We start from the raw sequence: 15,845 nt of genomic DNA, 5'->3' as shown, positions 1-15,845 counted from the left end.
TTCCACCTTTCCAATATGGCATTAATCTCCCACACTGGAATAATTCCTCATTTCCCACAGACTGTTGGTACAATGAAATATTCTTCCCTCTGCTTCTTTGGACCTTTTCTATTATATTTAAATGCATATATGTTTAAGTAAAGTTTTTGAAGCAGACACCTTGAAACTCAAGAAATTCACTTCCAAATCAGTTTCAGAAGAGATGGAAGATGCGAAGCAAAATCGATATGAATCTCTCAACTGGTCAATAGATAAATATAGGGACTTCCCTGGTGGCGCAGTGGTTGAGAGTCCGCCTGCCAATGCAGGGGACACGGGTTCGAGCCCTGGTCCAGGAAGATCCCACATGCCATGGAGCAACAAAGCCCATGCGCCGCAACTACTGAGCCTGTGCTCTAGAGCCCGCGAGCCACAACTACTGAGCCCGTGCACCACAACTACTGAAGCCCACGTGCCCTGGAGCCCGTGCTCCGCAACAAGAGAAGCCACTGCAATGAGAAGCACATGTACCGCAACAAAGAGTAGCCCCCGCTCGTCACAACTAGAGAAAGCCCGCACACAGCAACGAAGACCCAGTGCAGCCAAAAATAATTAAGTTTATAAAAAAAAAAATAGATAAATATATTGTGGTAGATACTTAGCCAAAAATTGGAAAGAAATATTAATAACATTTAGCTATACTGATCAATCTAAAAAACATTAGGCTAAGTGAAATATTCAAACACAATAGAGTGCATACTGTATAATTCCTATATGAAATTCTAGAAAAGACAAAACTATAATGACAGAAAGTAGTCAGTAGTTGCCTAGGGCTGGGCATAAGAAGGCCTCTCCTACAAAGAGGCACAAGAGAACTTTTTAGAGTGATGGAATTGTTCTATATCTTGGTGGAGGTTACATGACTGCATATATACCAATGCTTATCAAGCTGTACACCTCACATGAGTGAATTGTATTGTATGTAAACTATGCCTCAATAAAACTATTATTAAAAAGTGAACTTTACACGGAACAGATTTTATCAGAACAGGGGAGGTAGAACCCAAAGAACAGTTCTAAGGAGTCATGGACTGAAGTCTTGGGGAAACTGTCCACGGCCTGGAGATGCAGGCAGGTCCCAGCAAGGGAAGGACCTGGGAGTTCTAATCGGGGGGAGAGGGAATCTCATTATAGAGTGGTAGCTTCCTCACTCGCCCTCATTTATGGTGCTTGCTGGCTTCAGTGCCACAAGTGATCAGAGCCAGATGAGGCTCAAAGCTCTACCTAAAGGTGACTAAGGGAGGAATGAGGTCTTCTGAATTATCTCACTGATAGGAATGTATCGACATAGGAGGTAGGGACCAGGAAGGGCTGTGACAGATGAGAGTTAACACACAGAGAAGCATCCCCGTGTGGGCATGTGTGGTGTGCAGCTAAGAGATGTACAGGGAAAGAAGAAGACACTTCCTAGTCTAGGGAATATTTATCTAGAGACCAATGGCTTTTGTTGTAGGCTAGTCCTGTTGGAATTATTTTAAAGATGTCACCAGGTTATTTGCCTGAGAAACAAGTTCTAAACAGTTTACAAATGAAAAACTAAAGGACACTAAACATCTATTGAATTAGAAAGTTACCCTCTGGGGGGTGGGGGGGAAAGGCTTTGTAAAAGATAGGGGAAATTGCTCCTGAAAAATTGAGGGCATTAACAAGCAAGCTTGATTACAACTGCTTTACCCCAGACCTTCCCAGTGAGAAGATTTGTTTGTTTTTAAGGGGGAGGATGGGGTTTTGCTTGTTTGTTTGTTGTTTGTTTGTTTGTTTTGAGAGTGCTTTCCCATAAATATCCTGTCTGTATGCTGAGAGAACAAATGAGAACAACTGAATTCTGTCTACTTCATGAACCCTTAAAAATAATAGGGTGTCCCCATCAGTAGTGTTTTATGAGCCGAAGGATTGGTTTGGACTGCCAAGTGGGATAACTTTTTATTTAAACCCTAATTTTCTCTTTCACTCATTTGCTGTCATAAAGCAAATGAAATTTGGCTTTTAAAAAAAGTAGTAACTCATGTAAAGAAACTATTAGAGGGATTATTAAAAATCCATAAATTATATTAAATTTATAAAAAGCTCTTAGTGCCAATAAATAAGTCATGTCCTTATCTAGACACATTTAAACTGGGCATCCATAAAAATCCACAAGGAAATGAAAAGTTCAGTTGGAAGAAGAATCACTAGATGAATTACTTCATCCTAAATGTTGCAGTTGGCTTCTTTTACAGGAACAATTTTTTTTCCAGAGGTGATAAACGCAGAACCTCATCAATCTAGCTCTTTACCCTTGGCAGATACTTGTCTTTCTATATGCATTTTATTTCCCTCTTCGGCTCCAGACACAAAATAGAGTATTCTTTGTGATCCAGGATTTGTTTGAAGCGATTTCATCTGGAAAGAAGTCAAGCAGGGCACTAGCAGGGGAGCTTTTACAGATTATGACCTGTAATCTGGTTAATACTCTGAAACACAAAGATCGGAAGGCTGGGATAAGACCACTTCATATGTGGCCATGTGCCCTCTACCTCCCCCACCTCCTCCGAAGTCATCCCAGAGACTGAGAAGAGCCCAGCTTGCACTTGCTAGCAAGCTAAGAGGGAAGATAACAGAGATGTAATGGCATATATTCCAAGTCTAGTGTGGGTTAATCACCTAATAATAGGATTCACTCATTCTATTATTGCCATACGCATTAATTTCCTTCTTAGTTTAGGATATCATATCCATGGTCTTTGATCAAAAGAGGGTGTTAGGGTTGAATGTAAGGCTTTACTTTCACTCAGATATTTGGGCTGGTCCTTAAAGTTTTAGTTTTTTACTAAAAGGCTACATGAAACCAATGTTTAACTTTACATATCCATTTAGAGACCAGCAAATTTTAATTTGTCCTCTCTTAGGAACCATCTGCTGAATGTAAATCTTCATAACATCTAAGTTAAATTGTGACTATGTTTACCTTTCTTTAAATACAAAGAAGTTTCTAGAAGATACTACATGGTATAATTTTTCTATCTGAAGTGAAAGAGGAAAGTTTATTTCCCAACTCAAATTTGATGCTTTTTTGATTGTATAGCTTACAAATAGCTTTTTAATGGCCATTTTAAAGTCCTAAGACATTATTTCTGTTTTGGAAATAATAACTGTTTGTGAGGGACAAAATCACCAAGACAGGATTTGTGCAGATGAGTCTTCAGCACGTTCACTTGCACATACATGCCCTCTGTGCAAGGGGATTAGGCATCCCAGCAGTGATTCCTCAAGTAATAAATTCTAGACTTAAGAAATCTATTATACATGCAGATTGGGAGTTTGGGGTTAGCAGATTCAAACTAGTATATACAGGGTGGATAGACAACAAGGTCCTACTGTATAGCACAGGAAGCTATATTCAATATCCTATGACAAGCCATAATGGAAAAGAACATGAAAAATATATATGCAGGTATAACTGAGTCACTTTGCTATACAGCAGATATTAAACACAACATTGTAAATCAACTATACTTCAATAAAATTTTTTTTTAAAAAAAGGAAATACACATGCAGGAAAAGTTTTGGAGGAAGCACAACCCAAAACCATAGTTCTTAAGGGCACTACCCCTTCGTTCCCCTGTCATATCTGGGGAGCAATTTATTTAGAGGAATACTTTGTCTGACAAACATAGCAAGAGAGAAGTCTCTAGACCTCAGAAATCTCCATCCACCTGTTCTGTGAAGCAGTCATCGTCCTTTGAATCTGTTTCCTCTGATTCTGATGCCACCAGGACAGGGAGATGTGTGAGAGGTGAGAGTGATTTTTGCTCCTGGAATGACACTAGAGTTCCCTGATTCACTATGGGTGAAGTTTTTGCAGACTAGCTGGGGAACCAAATTGTGTTTCAAAGAAATACAGGAAAAAAGTAAATTTCAAATTTCAAACAATTGACTTGTGTACTGACTCTTAGTTCTAACCCACTCGTAAATTGGGAGCTTCTGGGATTATTCTTCTGGGGTCAATTGTTTGCCATATTGGTTGAGAAACTGAAGTTAGGCTAACTAATTTCCTCAAAAGGTTCAGAGACCAAAATGCCTAGAAATTTCCAGACATATCCACTTTACAGATTATTCATTTCATCCTGCACACTGTTATTTTGTTCATACGTAAACTTAACTTGTCAAAGAATGAGTCAAAGCATTGATCCAAGTGCATTTTTAAATATGAACATTAAAAAAAATCCTTCTGGGTAAGCAAGACAGTAGATTTTAACTCTCCATTCTTCCATGACTCAATGGAAAGGATCAGTTCTAACACCACCTTCACCATCCCACAGTGTTCAAATAAACCTCTATGTGTTTTGCACATTTTGTGCCTGTAGAGAAGAAAAAGAAAATGGAAAGAGGGAACTTTCAGCACGAAAATGTGTGGTTGACTTAGGCACTTAGGAAGTTTCTCTGGCCTATTTTCTCTATTTATTAACCCTGCTTCTCAATGCATTTTTGCAATGAGATTTTTCAAAACAGATTTATATTATTAGGGAAATGCAGAATAAAATGTAAGATACAGTTAATACAGTTCTGGGATGGCGCAAAGTGTTAATGCAAAATGAACATACATTAGAGAACATGTAACCTTTCTGAGGATGAACTTCCCACATAAATCCTCTCCTTTCTCTGGAGGCTGTGAGACAAATATCTAGGCTGTCAAAATCAGAAAGCTTTGGATTCCAAGTAAGAAGCGGCCTGGGGCAAGTGACATAACTTTTCTGTACCAATATCCTCATTTGTAAAATGAGGATAACAATACCTTATGACTTTACAAAACTGTGAAAACCAAAAAAAAAAAAAGAAAGAAAATTAAAGTTCCAATTTTGTAGAGGTACACTCTAAAATATGTCTTTAAATTCAAAAACTGATGGGCCATTTGACTGTGAATTTTAAATGCCTGAGCAGGTGAATTCTAGTTCTTTTGCACATCCAAACCTTTCTTTCCCTTTCTTTTAATCAATAAGTTTATAAGCTTGAATATTTATGGTATGATCACAAGTTTACAATACTCGTCCACATACATCATTTCATTTGATCCTCACAGCAGCTCTGTGGGGCAGATGTGATGTTTCCAGGGAGGAAACTGAATGCCAAAGAAGCTAATACCTTGCCTGAACCTCCCGGCCTGGAAGCAGTCGAGTTCAGCAGAGTTCAGCCTTGAACTGCCATGTGGCCCTAGCAGGATCATGGCTGGACACAGCCAGTTCCTCATTAAGGTAAAGAAGGCCATATTTTTCTTTATCCCTCTTGTTCTCAGAGCTCCCTTAAAACCCACCAGAAAGGGTATACGCCCAGTAGTGGGATTGCTGGGTCATATGGTGGTTCTATTTTTAGTTTTTTAAGGAACCTCCATACTGTTCTCCATAGCAGCTGTATCAATTTACCTTCCCACCAGCAGTGCAAGAGGGTTCCCTTTTCTCCACACCCTCTCCAGCATTTATTGTTTGTAGATTCTTTGATGATGGCCATTCTGACTGGTGTGAGGTGATACCTCACTGTAGTTTTGATTTGCATACTCTGAGAAAACCATAGTTCAAAAAGAGGCATGTACCACAATGTTCATTGCAGCTCTATTTACAATAGCCAGGACATGGAAGCAACCTAAGTGTCCATCGACAGATGAATGGATAAAGAAGATGTGGCACATATATACAATGGAATATTACTCAGCCATAAAAAGAAATGAAATTGAGTTATTTGTAGTGAGGTGGATGGACCTAGAGACTGTCATACAGAGTGAAGTAAGTCAGAAAGAGAAAAACAAATACCATATGCTAACACATATATATGGAATCTAAAAAAAAAAAAAGGTTCTGAAGCACCTAGGGGCAGGACAAGAATAAAGATGCAGATGTAGAGAATGGACTTGAGGACAAGGTGGTGGGGCGGGGGGAGGAAGGGTAAGCTGGGACAAAGTGAGAGAGTGGCATGGACACATATACACTACCAAATGTAAAATAGATAGCTAGTGGGAAGCAGCCGCATAGCACAGGGAGATCAGCTCAGTGCTTTGTGACCACCTAGAGGGGTGGGATAGGGAGGATGGGAGGGAGATGCAAGAGGGAGGAGATATGGGGATATATGTATATGTATAGCTGATTCACTTTGTTATAAAGCAGAAACTAACACACCATTGTAAAGCAATTAAACTCCAATAAAGATGTTAAAATAAATAAATCAGCAACATAAAAAAAAAAATCCATCAGAAAAATGGGCTGAGTTCTCAGGAAGGTATATGTATAATAAAACAAACATACAAGTTCTCTCTAGGCAGCCACAGAGTTTTATACAGCTCAACTAAGAATTGCTAATCATTAGTCCTTTACCTTATTTGTTCCAAATACCTTTTTCCAAACAGTCAAGCGGGGGATGGGAGCAGGAGGGAATGAGCAAGAAAGAAATGCCAGTAATCACGGTGAGTAACAGTCGTAGGGGTAAAGTGACAGCTCAAGGCTTTACTGTTGTCATAAAAGTGGTGCAGTTTTAAAGCTTTAAGATGAGCAAATCTCTGGGGTCTCTGTCCACTGTGGTTCTAATAGCATTAGAAAGGATGAGTTGGTATAAACAATGTCAAGATTTATGTGAGCGCAAACTGCTGACTATTGACTCTGATTTTGAAGAGAGAAGAAAAGAGAAAGCGAAACTAGACTGGATTCCTGTTATGTCCCTATTTATGGGAAAGCGAGGAGCTTGACCAATTCTAGCGGACATTAACAATAGAAAGGCAAGCGGCTGATTCTGATGCCGTTGATAGAAATTAAATGGAAAAGAAACAATAAAAAAAAAAGCTGTAGTGTGGCTATCTTGCACCACAGGTTTCTAACCAGCAAAAGAGACTGACAGAGCGAGCTGGATGGGACAATGTATACTCAGAGGAACAAAGATTTTGAAATCCTACTTTGCGGGACAAAACATCTAACCTAAAGGGGCTGCCAGTAGAAAATAAAACTCAAATACTTTCATTCATGACTCACCTTTCAGTTGGTAAAATTTATCTGAAAAAAAAAAAAATCCAGAATTTGTTCTTCCTCTTGGACTTGACTTTTATACCATACTAGTGTATGAGGGATTCTACCTCCCCTGCCTTCTTCCCTTGTTTGTCAGTAAAATACTGAACCAGACTCTTTTCTTTTCAGTTTGTTATGAGTTAGAAGAGGTATTTTTCTACTCTGCAGAAACTTCCCATTGGCTTTCTGATTATTTTTGAGCTATCACAAACATTTTGGCCTCATCGGTTTATGTTAACGATGTCATTAACTCAGCTAGATCTTTTCAGCAACAAAAGAATGTCTCTTATTACAGTCTCTTAGATGGCAAGTCCATCTTCTTAAAAACCACATGATTCTAAAAACAAATATGTAGGGAAGGAGTCTTTGGCCACCGGAGGGAACTTAACCAAAGTACCATTGACAGATCTTAATAAAAGAAAAATCAAGCTTAAAATAGAGAATTGCATACTTGAGCACAAGATCTGCTCCCATAATCTGGGAATTTTATGGCCTCCCTAAAGGAAAGAATATGTGGTCTGTTCAATCTGATCATGAAATATCTCCCTGAGACCTTAAAATGTAATGTGTCAGATGTTCAATCCATTCAGTTTGGACCAATTTTATAGCTAAGATGTCAGCTCCCCAGTGTCAAGACAGGCCTCTGGTGTTTTAGCCACAGTCTACAGCCTTCAGGAAAGGGTTGGAAACTATAAAGCTGAGGACATATTACAAATATTAGGATAGAAATATAGCTTTGTTATATATTTATTAAATATATTTGAATATCATATCTATACATCTACTTTTCTGTGAAAGACTTGGAAAGACACAAATTAAACCCTAAGAAGCAGCTTTTACTTTTCATTTTGTACATTACTATATCTGATTTTTTTGCAATGAGAATTTAGTAATTTAGCAATTAACATAAAGTCAACACAGTGTTTTTTTCTAAAGTATGTTTGAGGTGATTGATACATTAAAATATATATATATATATATCTGGTAGTCTCAGACAAGTTCAGTGCACAGTTAAAACCAAGTACTTTGGGGTGATCTTGGGGCTAAGACAGAAATCATGATGGTAGAAGGGTTATTTTTATATTGACTAGAGCAGCACTGTAAATTCACCAATTCACCCTAATTTTTTATTACCCTTGAGATGCATTTAGATCAAGTAGTCAGCAATCATTTCTGCTTCAGGAGAATAAATGATTACCCCAGATAAGCAACTGATCCATTACTAAGAGTTCATCCCAACAAAAGAATATTTTAGAGTACCAATTCTAGGGATATGTGTTGTACATTTTCTGATGGTTTGGCATTGGGAGCTCATGCTCAAGACGTAGAATAACAGCAAGGTTTTAGCTTTGGAGCAAGATCATTGATTGACAAGCCCCTGCTACTTAGAAAGTTGAATGCTCTGGGCTTAGCGCTCTGTGTCCTGACACGCGCAGCCTCACACTGAATAAAGCATGTGTTTAGACATTTTTCTGAGCGAATGGAAACTAATAACAGACTGCAGTTAGGTTTGTTTACAAATATTTGTAAAATATGTAGTAGAAACAAAGGAATTAGTGCTGAGCTGCTCAGATGAGGAAGGAGGGGAGGGGGAGGGGACAGCACAGGGAAGGGGAGTGCGGGTCGGGGTCGGATGCTCAGAGTTGTTTCAACCAATTTCATAAATCAAGTCACTTATGAAGATATAAAAAGTAGAAGACCAAGTTCACGAAAGCCCAGACACTGCGGATTGCAGAAGAGACATCCTCTCTAAAGCAACTGAACAAGGAGAAAAAGGGCAAGAAAGAGAGACTTCATAAAGCCAGGCCTAAACTAATGCTTTCTGCCCTACACCTTCACATTTACACTTACCCTAAAAAGATTAAATATCATAATAATTCTGAGATTTCTGGCTCTCAAGATTTCCATTATGACACATCAATAAAGCAAGGCAAGGTGACTGAGAAAGAACGGCTGGCTTTCATTTCCTGCTCATTTGAAGGTCACTTTTGGAGATAAAGATTATATTTTTGCAGAACCAGAGTATACACGAACATTTCTAGAAACTTGTAACATCAGATGTTCTGAACGAGCGAAGGAAAATGAATGATCCTATTAAGATACTTCTGACCATAAATCAGAGGTGTTAAGCTCTGACTGGCTAACTTCAGCTTCCCATTTGACTCATTTGAAAATGGAACTGATGTGAATATAGATTGGGGAAACATGCTCGGTACCATTAGAGGTACCTCATAAGCTACTACCCTCGGGTCATAGATTGAAATACAGTGTGCCTAGCACCTGGATACAAATATTTGCATTGCTTCATTGTTAAGTGACTCTGTACAAATAGCAGAAAAATGGTTGTCATGCTTTTAATACAAAAGAACTGCTGGTGTTAAAGCTCACAGACTCACAGGGGAGGGTGGAGAGCAATTCGCTAATGTGGAGCACCTGAGAAGGGTGGTCTCATTTTCAAGCTTACCCCGCTGCCATTTGCAAAAGCATCTATTTCTCCCCTTGTGCCGCTGTTCCCACCTCCCTCCTTCTAATATTCTTAGTGACATCTTGCTTTGATCCTCTAATGAGCAACCCTTCAGCAAGAGAGATGTAGACACATCTTCTGCCATTTCCACTGAGTTCTTAGTTTCCAGAGACTTTTCCCCAGTTAGCATGGTAACGTTCTGCCACTCATTCACAGGCAAGTGATTAAAACCTTGAGCCTCTGTTTTCCCATCTGAAAAATGAAGCTAAAATAACTCTTATCCCAGAGACTTGTTCTGAGGCATAGAATTGAATTTGTTAATGTATACGAAATACCTGGCGCTTAGTGGCTGGCCAACAAACGTAATTATCTTCCTTCTATTAAAAAGGTGCCATGTAGGTAAAGACAAACTCCTTGACAACAAAAATCCCAACAGTTAAGTGATGCAAATAACTATTTTTTTTCTTTGCTGAAAACAGGATTTGTTGGATGCATTTATTTACCTTTGTTTTTCCAGGGCTCCACGTGGTGTTCGGCATACGGCAGATACTCAATGACATTTGCTTCATAAATATTGCTTTAAAAGTCCTCTATAAATGCAAACAGGTCAACCATTTCTACAGTCAGCTGAAGGGGGAAATCGGTCATGATAGTTTAAGAAATGTTATCAAGAGCCTGCTTGATGGAGGCAAGTGTTTTGAGCTCGGTGAGAGCCTTTGCCTCCCTTCTGAGCTGGGTGCCACTAATCTACACAACTCACAGAGCAGAACATTAGAAACAGCTGCTTAAGGACTTTGTGACTATTACTTATCCTTAAATGTGAAATAGTGACATATATACTTACATCTGCACAGGATAGAGCAGAGATACCCAGACATAATCTTTAAAAGAAACCAAAGTAGTATCTTATATATTCTAATATAACCACCATAGGCATTACAATTAGGGAAGTCACATATGAAGGCAATTGTATGGCTAAAGATAAAAAAGCATCCTAAGAACTAAATAATGACTCAACCTATAAATTATGATTTTATCATCTAAGCAGTTTCTTAAACTTTGAGAAATAAAACTAAATATCTTTCATACTTAGAGTTTAAATGATAAACTATAGTCCTTTAATACTAACACATTTTAAAGAAAGATGAAAAAAGTTATTGGTGTAAAATTCTATAGTTTTTTTAATCAAGAATTTTTTGGGACAAGTCTATAAAATTTTAAAAGAAGTGCCTCAAATTAAGCAGGACTTCACTGAAAACCTACAGTGCATCTGAACTGAGGGTTTGTTTGTTTGCTTGTTTTTGAGTAAATAAATGATCAAAACAAGATGTTACAGAATCCAGAATCTGTTTCTATCTCCTAAAAAATTCCTGGAGAGGATACTCTAATTTTGTTTTGACATGTTTTTCGTGTTGTAGAGATGACTTTTGCACCTATCTACAAACATTGTAGTCTGTAAGGCTTTGGAAGTTATTTGTTTCTTCATTCAGTGCCATGCCAAGATATTCTGTTTTGTTTCTTTCACAAGACTCAGTTTTCTTTATTCAAGTTGGAAAATTAAATTAAAATAATTAAAATATCAAATATTTCTCATTAATTCTGAAACTATTCACTAATGCTGTTTGGTGTAGATGTTAAAAATCACAAACAAACTATTTTAAAACTAGGCTTGTTAACTTATCATCTATGGAAGTATTTTCAAGATCTTCCAAACTTTATCAGAAAAAAAGAAAGAAAAAAAAGAAAAGAAAAAAGGTTGTCATTTCTTGTCTTTATTATATACTATATACTTGATCATATACTCCAAGTATAATGTTCACAGATTTCTATATTCATTCATTCATTCAAGTGCTCATTCCACAAATTTTTACTTCCCTAAAATGCCCTAAGCTCTGGATAGAACTATGAAGAAATTCCACAGTATTCTCTGCCCTCATGAGGCTTATAATCCAACATGGGAGACAGACATTAATTTTTTAAAAGTCACACAAAAGAATAATTACAAACCATGATAAGTGCTCTAAAGCAAATGCATTGGGTGCAATGAGAGCATAGAACAGGAGGCCTGACCTCATTTGGTGGCTCAGGGAAGACTTCCCTGAGGAAAATAGCTGGATTGAGGTATGAAGATTATTTGTCAGTCATCCATGATGGAAAAAGCTAGACATGAATGCCATTTTGCCAACCTAGTTTGAAAAATTGGGAAGAATCATTTTATTTTGCAGTAAGTAGAAAAAAGGCCACTGTAACTAGAGAATGTAGGAATGGTTCCCAGCTCTGAGTACCAACCCTGACTTGGGGAGCTTTAAAAATATACCAGGGCTTGGACACCACCCCAAAGATTTAGATACAATCATTCTGGGATGAGAGTGGCCTATGGTATATATTTTTTAAAGTTCCCCAGGTGATTCTAATGCACAGCCAGAATTCAGAACTACTGCCGTAGAGTTAGGGGGAGTGCAGCTGGAGAAAAAGCTCGGGATTAGATCACGGAGTACATTGCATGCCTTGTTAAGGTTTTTGGTCTTTACACTAAGAGCAATAGGAAGCCTTTGAAAGATCATGGGAAAAGTAGATATGTAAATGTAATGGTGGTGGAAACAACCAACAACTGCAATAATAGTAAACTATAGTTTTAGCAATGATGTTACACTCATTCATTTATTTAGTCATTTCTTTTTCCCCATGGAAAAACAGTTCACTGAGATATTAATTTATGTTTTTCCCTCTTACATTTATTTCTCTCTCATCACCTTCATTATGTAACTACCCTTGCCTCAGGGAAGAATTTGAAGTGAACGCTCTTACTGTCTTTTGCAAAAGTTTCTTATCACTGAAGAAATTATTTTAGGTGTCCTAGAGTGGAAGGGAAGAGATGGCAGTGCCTGCAAACATGAGCATTGTTTGGGGCCAAAGGATGTAGAAGACCTTACATGAGAGTGGCGTGGGACCGCAAGTGGTGACTTGGGGGTCCCAAAGCAGAGGATGCTGGTAAGCATACCCTCCCCCCATCCAACCATCTATGTTGATTAGTGCTTCATTTCCCACCATCCATGCAGGGTTTGGCCTTAAGGTTGAGTTTAATTTGATTTAAAGAAAATGAAGATATGTGACATATCTAAGACACTTAAGTTATGGTTACAGATTCACAATCTTTATATTACACTGGACCATATCCAGTGAGCACATGTATATGACAGTCATCATGCTAGAGGCTAGGAACAGAGTACTGTGCAAACTAGTTCCCGGCTAGAGCTTACAGCGCAGTGAGGAAGACAGACAAGAAATGGAATGAAAACGATTCTGTAACAAAAAGAGAAGAAATGTGCAGGGATGGTGAATATGCAGAAAAGGCCGCATTAAGATGACATTTAAGCTGAATGAGACAGAAGTGCCCAGAAAAGAGGGAGGCTGAGGAAACCTGAGTTGAAAAAGTATGGCCAGCCAGGCTGGCTGTGCTTTAACAAGCAAAGAGGAGAACAGCATGAGGCAGGGTGTTAGAGGTAAGAGTCTGATCATGGAAGACCTGAGGTAGGGAGTCTGAATTGTATTAAGTGGCATGGGAAGCCACTGAAAAGTCTTAAGCAAGGGACTAACATGATCCAATTTTAAAATTAATTATAAAATATGTCTAATATACATAATGACACAGAGAATAAGATAATTTTACTTTATCTACCACCTTTATTTAATAAATGTTAAAAGTATCTTTTTAAAGGTCTAAACTACAGATATATTTGAATCTCCTATTCCTCCCCTTCCTTCCACAGAGGAAACCAGTATCCTGAAGATTTTAAGACTTTTACTATAAATATTATCAATAAAGTTTTTATAATAGTTGTGTGGTTTTGAATTTAACATTGATAGCATAGTATTTGTGAATCATTATTCACTTTGCTTTTTTGATTAATATTTGGTTTGGCAAGACTAAAAAGAGAGAAGAGTCAAATTACTAAATACAAGAATGAAAGAGGATACATCACTATCAAACTTATAAAAATAAAAAGAATTATAGGGAATAATATGAACAATTGTATGCCAACAAATTATGTAATCCAGATGAAATGAACAATTTCCTAGAAAGATACAAACTACCAAAACTGACTCAAGAAGAAATAGAAAATTTCAATAGAACTGTAGCAAGTAAAGAGATTAAATTAGTAATAATAATAATAATAAAACTTCCCACAGAGAAGGCTCAGATAGCTTCACTGTGAATTCCTCCAAACGTAGGGAAGAATTAAGACAAACCCTTCACAAAGTCTTCCAAAAAATTGAGAAGGAGGGAACACTTCCCAACTCATTCTGAGACCAGCATTACCCTGATAACAAAACTAGGCAAAGACATCATAAGAAATGAAAACTGTAGACCAATATTCTTTATGGATATAAATGCAAAAATATTCAGGAAAATACTAGCAAACTGAACTCAGCAGTGTATAAAAGGATTATACACCATAGTCAAGTGGGATTTATCCCAGAAATGCAAGGTTGCTTTAACATATAAATATCAATCAATATAATGCATCATATTAATAGAATCATGGGAAAAATTCATAAGATCATCTCAATAAATTCAGTATCGGCATTTGACAAAATCCAACTCCTTTTCATGATAAAAAATTCAACAAACTAAGAATAGAAGGGAACTTCCTCAGCCTGACAAAGGCCATCTGTTAAAAATCCACATGGGACTTCCCTGGTGGCACAGTGGATAAGACTCTGAGCTCCCAATGCAGGGGGCCCAGGTTCGATCCCTGGTGAGGGAACTAGATACGACATGCCTGCCGCAACTAAGAGTTCTCATGCCACAACTAAGGAGCCCGTGTGCTGCAACTAAGGAGCTCATGAGTCACAACTAAGGAGCCCTGGAGCTGCAACTAAGGAGTCCTCCTGCTGCAACTAAGGAGTCCTCCTGCTGCAACTAAGACCTGGCGCAACCAAATAAATTAATTAATTAAAAAAAGAAAATAGGGACTTCCCTGGTGGCACAGTGGTTGAGAGTCCGCCTGCCAATGCAGGGGACATGGGTTCGATCCCTGGTCCGGGAAGATCCCACATGCCATGGAGCAACAAAGCCCATGCGCTGCACCACAACTGCTGAGCCTGTGCTCTGGAGCCCACGAGCCACAACTGTTGAAGCCGGCACACCCTGGAGCCCATGCTCCGCAACAAGAGAAGCCACTGCAATGAGAGGCCCGCGCACCGCTACGAAGAGTGGACCCCGCTCGCAGCAACTAGAGAAAGCCCTCACGCAGCAATGAAGACCCAACGCAGCCGAAAATAAATAAATAACATATAAATAAATTTATTAAAAAAAAAAAAAAAAAGAAAGTAAATGGGGACTTCCCTGGTGGTCCAGTGGTTAAGACTTCACCTTCCAATGCAGGGGGTGCAGGTTCGATCCCTGGTCAGGGAGCTGAGATTTCACATGCCTCACAGCCAAAAAACCAAAACATAAAAAGCAGAAGGAATATTGTAACAAATTCAATAAAGACTTTAAAAATGGTCAACATCAAAAATAAAGAAATAAAATCCACAGATAACATCATACTTAATAGTGAAAGATTGAATGCTTTCTCCCAAAATCAAAAACAAGACAAGAATGTCTGCTCTTGTTACTTCTATTCAACATTTTACTGGAAGTCCTAGCCAGGAAAATTAGTCAAGAAAGAAAGGAAAGAAGGAAGGAAGGGAGAAAGGAAGGAAGGAAGGAAAGAAGGAAGGAAGGAAGGGAGGGAAGGAGAAAGGAAGAACATCCAGATTAAAAAGGAAGAAGTAAAACAATCTCTATTCAGAGATGTCATGACCTTGCATATAGAAAATCCCAAAGAATAGACACACACACAAACTGTTAGAACTAATAAAAGAATTCAGCAAAGTTGTAGAATATAAGATCAATATATAAAAATCAATATTTCTATATATTGGCAATAAAATTTGAAAACCAAATTAAGAAAACAATTCAATTTACAATAACATCAAGAAGAGTAAGATATTTAGAAATTAATTTAATAGAAAAAGTGCAAGATGTATACATTGAAAACTATGAAATATTGAAAGAAAACCTAAATAAATGGAAAGACATCCATGTTCACAGATTGGAAGACAATACTCTTAAGATAGCAATATTCCCCAAATTTACCTATGGATTCAATGTAATCTCAGTCAAAATCTCAGCCACATACTACTTTTTGAGAAATTGGCAATGACATTAAAATTTGTATAAAACGCAAGACACTAATCACCAAAAACAATCTTAAAAGAGAAGAAAAATATTGGAAGTCTCACAGTGGTTTCAAACCTTACTACAAAACTAC

Source organism: Eubalaena glacialis, chromosome 2, assembly GCF_028564815.1.
Source record: "Eubalaena glacialis isolate mEubGla1 chromosome 2, mEubGla1.1.hap2.+ XY, whole genome shotgun sequence".
NCBI classification, from domain to species: domain Eukaryota; kingdom Metazoa; phylum Chordata; class Mammalia; order Artiodactyla; family Balaenidae; genus Eubalaena; species Eubalaena glacialis.
The sequence above is the reverse complement of the archived record's forward strand: the minus strand, read 5'-3'. Positions refer to the sequence as shown.